The following is a 12,308-nucleotide window of genomic DNA, read 5'->3' on the forward strand; positions in this document are numbered from 1 at the left end:
GATGCTCCAAGGGCGCATGTTTTAAAGTTAAATTATCCTGGAAAGTTCTCCCAGAGTACAACTTCTAATTCTGCCCCAGTGAGTAGAATAGAAGCCGGGAAGGCTTTGAGCACAGAAAGCCTTACTTTGACAGCTGGTTCAAGTTGACTAATTGATAACAGACCTCATGTCTGTTCTTTACTTGACCAGTAAAAAAGTTCAGCTGCCTTTGACCAGGGAATATTTTTGAGACAGGATGTTGCTCTGTCAACCAGACTAGAGTCCAGTGTCAGTGGCACAATCTCGGCTCACTGCAACCTTTGCCTCCTGGGTTCAAGCGATCCTCCTGCCTCAGCCTTCTGAATACACCACCACGCCTGGCTAGTTTGTGTTTTTGGCAAAACCTCATCTCTACGATATTGCTCAGGCTGGTCTCAGACGGCTGGTCTCAGACATCTGGGCTCAAGTGATCCCACCCACCCTCAGCCTCCTAAAGCACTGGGATTACAGGTGTGAGCCTGTAATCACACCTAGGGTCTTGTAATTTTTTAAATCAGGTCCCATGTCAGATAGCAATAGACTACTATCTATGTAACTTCCTAGCCTTCATGCAGGACACGAGAATGGTTACATGAGTAACCACCATCATTTCTGGTGTTTAGCATGGAGCCACAGACCTGGAGAGCATTCAATGCTCAAGGAGGGCCAGCATGCATTTGCTTTTTAAGTAAGATGGAAAGGCCATCAGTACATATTAATAGGAAGGCTAGCAGTGCATAGTCTTGTCCTCAGGTTAACCCTCATCTCTGCCCCATACAATCCACAGGAATCTGGATTGGCATTCCATGGGAGATCTTGCAGAGCTATAGTTGGCATGAGTCACACTTGGCAATTAGGAAGTAGCAAGTGCTCTGGGGGTAAACACTTCTATGCAAGAGTGAGGGAGAAGCCTGCAGAGACCCCAGGGCCTACCATATTAGTGACACTTTCAGGCGTCTACTGTCGTACCTGCACCCCCATCTCACCTCATAGCTTTAACCTCCTTGGGAGCTATTAAACAAGTTAGCAAAGGAGGGAAAGTTAGAGTCGGGGTTTATAGATGGATTGGGAGCATTTAGAGAGCTAACTACATACATACCACTCCAACACTATGCAGAGGGCACCATAAGAAACTGACCAAGTCTCCCACTGAGGATTTAAATTCACCTGGTTATCTCTTACAAGGAGTCTAAGGTAAAGATACTGGATCATTAGCATTAAACAGATTGGCTGGCTGTCTAGGCCCTAGAAAATTAGAAGATGAGTCAACGAGATCTGGAGAAGAGGCATAAACAGGAACCCATGGTAATGGGCAGGAAATCTACATAGGCCAAGTCACAGGTCAGAGCCTGGCATGGAGCTCCCACAGGATGCATTTAGTCAGGTGCACAGGATGACTTATAGCCAGGTGTATTCAGCCACCCAAGTGCTCCCAGAATAGGCCCATTGACAGTAACCACCCACTCCATGGTTGTGACCTGTTGGTAACATACTTCAGTTAAGCCCTCCCCATAAAGCCACCATCCCTTAGACAAATCCACCACCCAATCGTATATTCAAGGCACAACATGCTGCTCAGTTGGTAGTAGTCTGCCAGCTTCTGTCAGTCCCTCCAGGGGCAGCCCACAGCCATGAACTAGCCAAACCAGCAGTCCTACCCATCTGGCCTGGAACCACCTTAATGAGATGCTGTCTCTGGAGCTCCCCACAGGCTCAGTCAAGTTTTACATCCTAGTCTGACCTCTGCCCAATCCTGCTTCCTTCCCCTTTTCACAAGTTTTAAGTCTGTTACATGTTTCAGACAAGCTCTTCGAGTCTTGACTCAGCATCTCCTTTCCAAGAGCTCAAGTGCACCATCACCGTGAAGTATTCACAGCTGACCCAACCCGGGGCTCCAGGAAAAGTCTGGCTTGTGATGGCCTCTTCCATAGCCTACCCTCAAGTTCACTGGCAGTTCGCTAGCAAGAAACCCAGTCTGGAACTAGCATATTCGAGTCACAGTACTTTGGGCAGGTGTCCTATAATACTATTTCTCTGGTAGCAAGAGTATAGGTCTAGATCCAAGGAGAATTTCTCCCTCACAACTCACAATCACTCGAGGGAGATGTTCATGTTCCGTCCCTGCAAGATCAGTTCTGGCAGGCTGAGACTGCAGTTCTAGACACTTGCACCAGGGGACAAAAGCAATGCCACCCAATTATTCTGAGCTCCTTTGCCCGGAGATCAGGGGTTGCTGATACATGGAGGAAAGCATATGGGATGCGAATGATAGGGCACTTTTTGGAGCTCCCACGCCCAGTGTTACAAGTGGCTAGGCCTCACAGTGGCCATTACCTGACAAGACCAGGGTCTCGGACCACTTACGAACAAAAGACTTTGATCACCTAAACAAGCAATCTAAACCAGTCAAGTGTTGGCCAACTATGAAAGATTCTAAGTTGACAGGAGGAGATAGTGAATATCAAACTACATCTTAGAATGACAGCCCTTACAGACCCAATGAGACCATAGCTGCCCATCACTTGCAGATCAGGCAACACATCACACCCCACCTTCACTGGACTTGCTGTCTAGCTGTGAGCATGCTTACCCTCCAGCTGTCAAGCTCATGTTCCTCTTGGGGTGGACCCAAGCCAACATTGACTTGAGCCCTTTGCACCTAATGTGGGGTTTCAAACTGAGCTCCAAAACTTGCTCCTAAACCTCCCCTGCTGGGCTAACTGTCAGGTTCAATTGTGATGTGACAGCTTCCCTTTGCTTAGTCCTAGATCTTTTTTATTCCTAAATCAAGGCAGCATATACTTCCAGACAATTCAACCACACAACCACCGTGAGCCATGAGCGGCAGTGGATGTAAATGTGGTCCAAAGCCAGGGAAAAGTCAGATTTGGCACTGCCTCCTCCCCTACCAACCCAGAAGAACTTTGGCTCTTGGTGAGAAGCAGCTACTAGCGCAAAGATGGGGACCACACTGACAAGGCAGCCTCACACCTTCTGATGCTGTACACAGGTCTCCTCCATGCCTGTTCCCTCCATGAGAATCAGTAGGGTCCCTTTTCAAAGTTTGGACGTAAGTGTGAGGCAGAATCAACACCAAGAAGACTGTCCCAGGGAGCTGTGAGGATGTGCTGTCGCATTCCTGTGGTTCAGACTCTTCACTGACTCATCTGTGTGAAATATGAGTCAGCGAGGAAGATCAATCTATCAGGCTAGATCAATACAATTTGTACAACCTGAGGTGACCTGGCCTATTGTGCCCAAGCAGTTCAGTCATGAACCACCTGAAGTGGAACCACCAACTTTAAGGCAGGATCCTTCACACCTGCTCAGGAGAGAAAGGATGAGGGAGCATCTGCAGCTCAAAGGCCTGAGCTGGAAGCCGATGGCCAGGAACTGGTTCAGACGAAGACTGGGTATGAGCGTGGAGATGGTCCTGATGTGAAGGGGATGTACCTGCCAAACCCAGAAAAAGTGAAAAGCAATCAGCGTTAAAAGACACGCTGAAATGAGATGCAGGCTGTTCCTATGTTGGGAATTTGTTCAAGGTTCTCTCAACGCTTCACAACCTTCTGCAAAAAGGCAGCACTGTCTCCAGAGGAATTGCCCTGCAGAATTTGCTAATGGGTGGCATAATTTTTGTTATGCATAGATATTGTCACTTTGCCACAGCATTAACCATTGTGATGGTTAATACTGAAGTGTCAACTTGAAGGATGCAAACTATTGTTCCTGAGTATGTCTGAGGGTGTTGCCAAAGGAGATTAAAAATTTGAGTCAGTGGGCTGCAAGAACCAGACCCAACTCTTTGTTGGACACAATCTAATCAGCTGCCAGCAAATATAAAGCAGGCAGAAAAATGAAACGGTGAGACTGGCCTAGCCTCCCAGCCTGTATCTTTGTCCCATGCTGGACGTGCTTCCTAACCTCAAACATCAGACTCCAAAAGTTCAGTTGAGACTAGGACTGGCTTCTTTGCTCAAGCTTGCAGACAGCTTATTTGGGGATCTTGTGATTGTGTAAGTTAATAAACTCCCCTTTATGCATATCCATCCTATTCTGTTCCTCTAGGAAACCCTGACTAGTACAGCCACCATCATGCAAGTGGTCACTAACACTTTGGATTTTCAGTTAAGGGGGAGAAAAGTAGTATATTTAGATAGAATGGCAAGTAGCTGGAGGCATTTCCAGACATTCTGCAGAGACTATCTGGATCCTTTGTCATTGCATTTCCCTTGACTTGGTCAACTGCTCACTGGTCCTCACCTGAGGATGTGTTCCTGGCGCCCTCAGGCAGTCAGTGAGGTATCAGCCTACAGCTGTTTGCCAAATTCTTGGCAAGGATTCCCAACTCCTTGCCCCTCAGGCTTCCGAGGTCTCACCCATGGAATCTTGATTGGATTTCCAGGGTCAACCTCTCATGCTTGGATGTGATGTAAAGATAGTCTTTCCAAGCAAAACCAGTTGCCTGGCAAATTGAACTCAAGTCTTCAGAAATTTAGACCAACAGTAAGGGAACTCTGGATAGAAAGACCCAGATCCCTCAAGAGCCTGGGAAGTGAAACTTAAGTGTGGGCCACTGCGCAGCATGCTTAGTCTTTTATATCTGAGAGGTGTCAGTAAACTCTTTAGACTTGGTTCAGATCACTACTAGAAGCCAGTGGTGTGCACATAGTCATTAGTCTTGAAGTTCCTTAGTCTTGAAGTCGGAATTTTGTGATCTAGCCCTATAGACACTAAAAGATTCAGAACCAAGTTCAAGTGTGGCAACTGCCTTATGGATCGCCACACTGAAAACTCAAATATAATCACTTGGAGTCACCCCCTTTACTGCATATGTTTACTTCTGCCTTCGCCAAGTAAGATTTTACAACTGTGGCTCCTATGTTTAACACGTTGAATAAAAACATAAAAGAAACCTGTGCCAGAGGTCACTTAACATCGAGATGTGCATGCAACGAAACCAAGGAAATACATTTCTCTACTCAGCAAAGCCCCCAACCCAGGAAGCACAGACACCTGAGTGTGGAGCTCTGGCTCACGTGAGCCAAAGTGCCGGGCTCTCCTACCCAGTGATGTCACTCCCAGGTGGGAGTCACTGCCTGCATCTCAGGATACAGGCCCTTCTAAAGGACAGTAAGAGACTCCTCAGTGCCATCCTCAAAATCTATCCTCGAATCCAGAGAGCCAGTGGCTTCCTTTCCATCCTACACCCTGGCTAAGGGGAGTCCTTTGGCGCCACCTGGTGGGCCACCAGGCAGCACAGACAAGGAAATCTGCTTGGGAGCTTCACAGTTCGATGATCCCCACCCCAGAGAGGTCCTGTGCCCATGACAAGATGTGAATCTTTACAAGTCAACCCTTCTCCTGGGAAAGGGGGCACAACCTGTTAGAAGAAAGTGAGCCACGCTTGAATTTAGAGTAAGGGATGGGCAGGGCCACACAGTCAGCATAGGCAGTAGGCTGTGGCTCAGATGGGGCAGTGACAGACCTGGGTCACTGAGGGCAGAGCCTCCAAGACAGCTCGCCAGGGGCTCAGCCTGGGAAGACCCTCCCCCTTTACCGTCAGGTCAGCAGGAGAGGGTTATCGCCTCCCTGGGTAGTTCTAGGTTCACTATGCACAGAATTGCCCATTTTCCGATGTAATACCTCTTAGTAAATGGTGGTTCAAGGAACAAGAGTTATGTATGGTTATGCTAGCTAGTGTGGGAAGGAATAACAAAGGTCAGTTGTGAAAGACAGGCATTGAAGTATACTGAAGAACTCTACCAGGGTCACTTCCTGGGACAGCTCCCCCACCCCCCAGGTCCATAGTCCAGCATTCCCATCAGATCCCTTTATCCTGGTGTCCCAGAGCCCATCTCCAGGCAACCAGGACTTCTGTCCACATTTCCTGGGAAGCCGGGTGGCTCATTCGCCTCCAAGTATAATCAGACTCCTGAATCATTTTCAAGAGAAGCACAAGTGCTAACTACCAGTAACGACACTGAGCAAGTTTGAACCTGGTCCATCTCTCCAAGTTTGTGTCTCCTGGTCTCCCCCCATCGATATTCATATCCAGGCACATCTACTGCTGGGGTCAGTCTTCCTGGAGCCTCAAGCTAAAAATTTCCAAACTTGAGTAGGCTATGTGGTATGTAGACCACATTAAAAAGGCTTGCTTTTAAGAAGCTCACTGCATAATGTCTAAGTGTTTCTAAGAGAACCTTTAGAATTCATCATGAAACTGTTTTCTGTAACTCATTCCCTTCCTTAGGTTACAAATTAAAGTGGATATGTGGAGGCACATAAGTATCCATGCTTTCCCCTCCAAAGTGTATTAGCAAGTAGAGATGGGCCCATTTGAAAGCCTATACCACTTTCAGAATTATGACAGCTCAATGTCCAAAAGAATGGCTTCATCTTTATGGCACGAAGATACAAACAGATGAACAGAATAAGCAGCAAGTTCAGGAGACGGTTGTCAAACCCACTGCCACTGGGCTTAGATGAGCAATTTCGGAGTCTGATAAGAAAACCATGCTTAATGGAAGAGTTCACGCTTCAGAAGTTTTCTTCAGTCACAGTTCACGCTATTGGAAGTTCAGAAAAGCAGGACTGATGTATCAGATGAGATAACTGATGAAGAAAACACCCTGGTTTGTTTCCAAGTTGCTTTCATAGCCCTGCCCAGCCAAACATCCCTAACAAGCAGAACCACAGAGCCCAGCCCCCCAGCACATCCAGCCCTTGACTGCACAATTCTGGAGATCTGGCTGGAGATGAGCAGGGGTGCTGGAGGGAAGTTACTATTTGTGGGCCCCAACTGCCCCCTCTCCCTCTGTGAGGGAGAAAGGCTGAATCCTCTTCACCATTCCCTGCCAACAGTCTCTTCCCTGGGACATCATAGCAGAAGGACTGGCAGAGCCTCTTCCCTGCAATCCAAGAGTCTTGAGTTCTACAGGAGCAGATTCCCATTCAGAAGCAATCTACCAGCCTTCAGCCTCCCAGGAAGAGCGTTAGATGCCAACTCTTTGGAGATACTCTCGTCTATAATAGGAGGGTTACCATGCCCAGGAGTGATATAAGGGCATCCCATGGTCAGTCCTAGGGTCAAGGGGTAAGTCAGCAGGCCATAGGAACCTTCCTTCTTCCACATGGCCAATCCTTGTGGGCCCAACTGTCTGCCTTCATATAAGCACACAGAGCTTCTTACCCAGGGTGACCCCCCGGAGTTGGGGGCCTGCTTCTAGGAGGCTCCCATGTTTAGAACATCCTGCCTCTAGTAGCAGCTGCCTGTCAGGCTGCAGGTGACTACCCAAGATGCTCCTGGGACCCCCACGCAGTGTCAGTCTAGGGAAGTTAGGGTGTCAAGAGAGGCCTCCATCCACAGGGATTTTAGAGACATGCCCTTTCTATAAGATAAGCCTGTAACACCACTGGTCACTACCACCACTTAGGAGCACTCAAAAGCCTTCTGAGGAGCGGGATGAAAACAGACTCCCCACCCCCAGGATCGACAAGGCCGGGAAAGATCCAAGAATCGCAAGGACAAGCATCAGAGAACTACTCCAGGCTTAAGAACAGCTGCCTAAGGAAACTGCACCTTGCCCAGAAATGCCAAGTCTAGCAAAGCCAGGTACCACCTGTTCAGTGCAGAACAGAAAAAGGGTCGTAAGTAATGAGACACTGAGTAGACTCAGCCTGTTCTGTTTGCCCGTGGATAATCGCCTGTTTCAAAACCTGAAGTCACCAAGTAAAGACATCTTTGAGAATTCAATGTCCAAGCTGGGGACCGATTTCTCAAGTCTGATCCTTGAGGCACCAGATATGAGGACTGATGGATCCCCTTTCAGGTTTTGTTACCAATTAGTTTTCCCTGAAGTCAGAACAGCCCTGAACAATGTGGGTAGAGGCTTGTGAAGCAGATACACTTCTAATTTCAATCAAGTAACTGCCACGTGGACTGTAGATGTGATAGGGGGATTTTATTCAGGGGCCTCAGGAATAAGTCTTCCAGCTAGAACCACCTCCAGAAGCAGTTCCTCAAAAACCTAAGAATTACCATATGATCCAGCAGTTCCACTCTTATTTACCCAAGATAATTGCAAAAGGATTGAAGCAAACAACTTCATGCCCAAGGTTCACTGCAACACTATTCATGACAGCCAGAACACGGAAACCAATCCAATGTCGATACCAAGAAAGAAACCGACATCTCCATGCAATGGATCGTTAAATCAAAAGCTGATATGCAACAATGTGGATAGAAATTGATATGAACCAGACAATTATCTTATGAAATATCCAGAATAGGCAAATTTATAGAGAGCAAGTAGATTGGAGGTGACTGGGGGTGAAGGGAGAAGGAAAACATTACTACTTAGTGGTTGCCGTTTCTTGGTGGGGTGAACTGGTTCAAGTCAGTGATAGGTGCACAACATTGTAAATGCGATTAATGTCACCAATTGTAAACTTCAACATGGTTGAACTAGAAATGTTTTGTTCACCCAGTCATCCCCGTATCCTAATACCTGCCCCTCCATGCCTCTGCACCCGCAGGCCATATCAAAGAACGCCATGAATCTGGCACAGATGAAGGAGCAGACTTTGCAGCCGGAGCAACAGTCCAAGCTCAAACTTGTCTGAGAACTTACAGAAGCAGGAGTCCGTGCAGAAGCACCATCAGACCTTCTTGGCGTCCATTAGGACGGTTCTCAACATCTTTGGGGAAAGTTGGGGAAAGATTGTGTGCCTTTGTAACAGACTGGGACACAGTGACAGCCACGGTGGTTGGGCTGACGCTGCTGGCTGGCGGGGTCTACTCTGCCAAGAATGGAACAGCCGCCGGGGCCCACTTCATTGCAACTCGGCTATGGAAACCGTCCCTGGTGAACGAGAAGTCCCGCATTACGGTGCTGGAGGCCCAGTGGCACCCCTTCCAGGTCCGCCGGCAGCTCCTCAGTCGGCCCTAGGATGTACTGGAAGGTGGTGTGCTGAGTCCCAGCCTGTAAGCGCGGGTGCGCGGCATTGTCATAGCAACAATGAACAATGAAGAAGGACGGCAGCCTGTACGAGAACGTCTTGATGTACGGGCCATCAGGCACAGGGAAGAAGCTGTTTGCAAAGAATCTTGCCCTGAACTCGGGCATGGACTATGCCATCATGACAGGCAAGGACGTGGTCCTCATGGGGCGGGAAGGCGTGAGTGCCATGCACGAGCTGTTTGACTGGGCCAATACCAGCCGGCGCGGCCTCCTGCTCTTCCTGGATGAAGTGGACGCCGTCCTTTGGAAGCAAGCCACTGAGAAGATGAGCAATTACCACCTCAAAGCCGCAGAGAACGCCTTCCTAAAATACACAAAACAGAGCAGCAACAAATTCATGCTGGTCCTGGCCAGTCACCACCGCAAGCAGTTTTACGGGGACATCTGCAACCGTATCGATAGGGTGGTTCATTTCGACCTGCCAGGGCAGCAGGAGCGCCTGGTGAGAATGTATTTTGACATGTATGATCTTAAGCTGGCCACAGAAGGAAAGCAGCGTCTGAAGCTGGCCCAGTTTGACTACGGGAAGAAGTGCCCAGAGATCGCTCGGCTGACAGAGGGCATGTCGGGCCAGGAGATCGCTAAGCTGGCTCTGTCCTGGCAGGCCAGGGTGAATGCCTCCGAGGACGGGGTCGCCTCCGAGGCCATGATGGACGCCTGCGTGCGGGAGGCCATCCAGGAGCACCAACAGAAGATATTCCTGCTGAAGGCGGAGGGGCCTGGGCGCGGGTTGGAGCGCCCCTTCTCCTAAGTCCGAGGCGATACCCACACCTCATGCGTCCTGGCAGCGGACACCTCCTTCCCCTGCCTTGCTGGCGCCTGCACGTTTAGGATATGCTCCTGGGTGGGGCATGGGCTGTTCGCAGGGCCTCTGTACACCAGGATGTCTTGTGGTGGGGGTTAGTCGTTCTGCCCCCCAGGACAACCCCCTCTTGTGGGCACTGGCTAGGGAGGGGCAGGCCTCCGTCCTGCTCCCCAGGAGACTCTTGGGAGACGCATTTTCCATCTGGCTCAGAGGGGGAGGGGGAGGCTTTGCAACCCAGCCCCTGCCCAGTCCCCTGGGAGGCTGGGTGCCGGCTGAGCCCCCGGGGCAGCAGGAGCGGGGCAGGCGGGGTCTTTGTTCTCACTCCCACAGCAGAGCCAGATGTGGGGGCGCCTGCTGGGGCTAGACCAAGGTGGGGTGGCCTGGAGACTGCTTCCAACCGTGGCCGGGAAGCAGGGAACCTGGCCGGCGTGTCTGAGGCCACACTCTCAGCTGGCCGGTCCAAGCCTGCGGCTGGAGCTGGTGTCTGTTTAGCTAATAAAGTCCCACAGTTGCCTCAAAAAAAAAAAAAAAGTTTTGTTCAGGTTCATTTAATATTTTGGAAAAAGCAGCTCACCTACTTGGTGATGACGTGGCTGAAAAGGAAACCCACCTGGATGTGAACGGCAGATTTTCCAGACAGGGGTTACTGTCTGATAATCGAAGAGCTTAGAATTCACCCGTCTTGACAAAGCTGAAGCAACCCAGAAGTAAACCATTGAGAGCCAACGATGGATGAACAGGGCAAGCTACTGGCCAGCAAGTACAGAGCTAGATAAGAGGACCATTGTCACAGCCAGCAGGGAGAAGTACCTGCAGGAACAGCTTTGACTATTTGATAACTGAGTATAGGCTCAAAGTAGTCTAAAATGAGCTCAGACTCCAGGGACCGTAATGACTTGGGCTGTATTTCCAGGAGCCCCACACCTAGTCTCAACTGAGAATGGAAGAATCTCATGCCTCTGGCAGGGGAAGCTATTTTGAAATATACCCAGGACTCTAACAAGGATTGTGGGCTACTTTACCCAGGCCCAACCGACCCGGGGATGGGAACACAAGCTCCTGCTCTTTTGACCATTCCTGCCTCACTTAAGTATTTGAGGTAATACTTAACCAGGAGTTTTCCAAGATTAGGAAGCTCAAACCCAAGTAGCATGAGCAAGACATCTACACCTAGAACATAAGTGCAAAGAAATCTAAGAGCAAAACCTGAGTGGTATGGCAGGACATAGCCCAGGTCAGAGGAGCTGTGGAGCCTACACTCCCCCCTCCACGGGCTGCTGTGTACTTTGAGGCCACACAACCACAGGCAAGAAGAGCTCAGATGCCAGGAGGGTCAAGACATCCAGAAGGCTTTCTGGAGACGTCAGCATAATAGTTCCAAGAGCCACCACCTCCCTACACCTTAGGCCTGCATGCACTTGACCCATTCCATTATGCTCAGGCATCTTTCTTCCCTTCTACCTCCCAAGATAGTGGTAACAGCACCCGTGAAGAGCACCCCAACATCTGAAAGCTTAGGGAAGAACCGCCTCAAAATCCTGGCATGCCAGCCCCCAAAGCACATGCCCCTTGTGTTCAGGGCGAGGTGTGATGTGGTCTGTTGGGAATTAGTCTGGCAGGACTCCAGTACATTCCACAGAGCACCCAACTGCTGAGAGTAAGGACAACCCCAGGACAGGAAGCAGGCACACAGGATGATGAGACAGCCCTGGTTGGGTCCACCAGGCCAGGGACTGACAGCAGACAAGCATCCTCTCCAACCCTACGAGGGCTGCACAGGGACTCTTGCCCTGGATGCCTCAAGTCAGGCTCCACTGAGATTGGCAAGGGAAGAAAGGGTTGAAAACCTCACTTCCTTTCAGTCATTGCAGTGGGCTCTCAAAGTGAGGACAGCAAACAAGGCCAAAGTTAATCTTATCTGATGACAGGGTATTCAACTACTGAGACTATAAGTAACCCCCAATCGGTGCAAAGACCACGCTCCAAAAAGGTGCCTTCCTCTATTCTCTTTGGCAACATCCTGGGACAACCCTCGGGTAAAAGCCCCATATCCAGCTCAAGGACATCTGTGGACAGCCTCAGGCCTCCAGGGGCCCTACAGTGAGGAAAGCCCATGAATAACCACCACCCTCACCTATATACTGATTCTGTTGCCAGTAGAGACTTAGGTATCTCCACGGACATGACGAACACCAGTCTGATGTAAGAGGTCAGGCGAGAGACATGGAGTTAGAGCCAAGCCCAGTGAAGACTAGTTGGAGCTGGTATGAATGAATTATCTTCAGAAATCTATGTGGGATTATGAAGTCAATGCAAAGCCACTATGTGATAAAACCATTTTGAAGTACTATAGATACCCTATTGGAAGAGATGAAATTCCTGTCCTAAGATCAGTTCAGCCAGAAGGCAGCCACGGCTGATGAGTTTATAACCACCTCAGGATCAAGGTCATTAGAAGTCTG

At 49.5% G+C, this 12,308-nt stretch overlaps 1 pseudogene across 1 annotated transcript; it reads left to right on the forward strand.

Moving 5' to 3' along the window:
• Window positions 1–8,538: 8,538 nt before the first annotated feature.
• On the forward strand, window positions 8,539–10,377 carry LOC116274239 (annotated as a pseudogene). The gene has a single exon (XR_004182879.1). The product of XR_004182879.1 is annotated as an ATPase family AAA domain-containing protein 3C pseudogene (transcript).
• The last annotated feature ends 1,931 nt before the right edge of the window (window positions 10,378–12,308 follow it).

The sequence above is a fragment of the Papio anubis genome, chromosome 3 (genome assembly GCF_008728515.1).
Source record: "Papio anubis isolate 15944 chromosome 3, Panubis1.0, whole genome shotgun sequence".
Taxonomy (NCBI): Eukaryota; Metazoa; Chordata; class Mammalia; order Primates; family Cercopithecidae; genus Papio; species Papio anubis.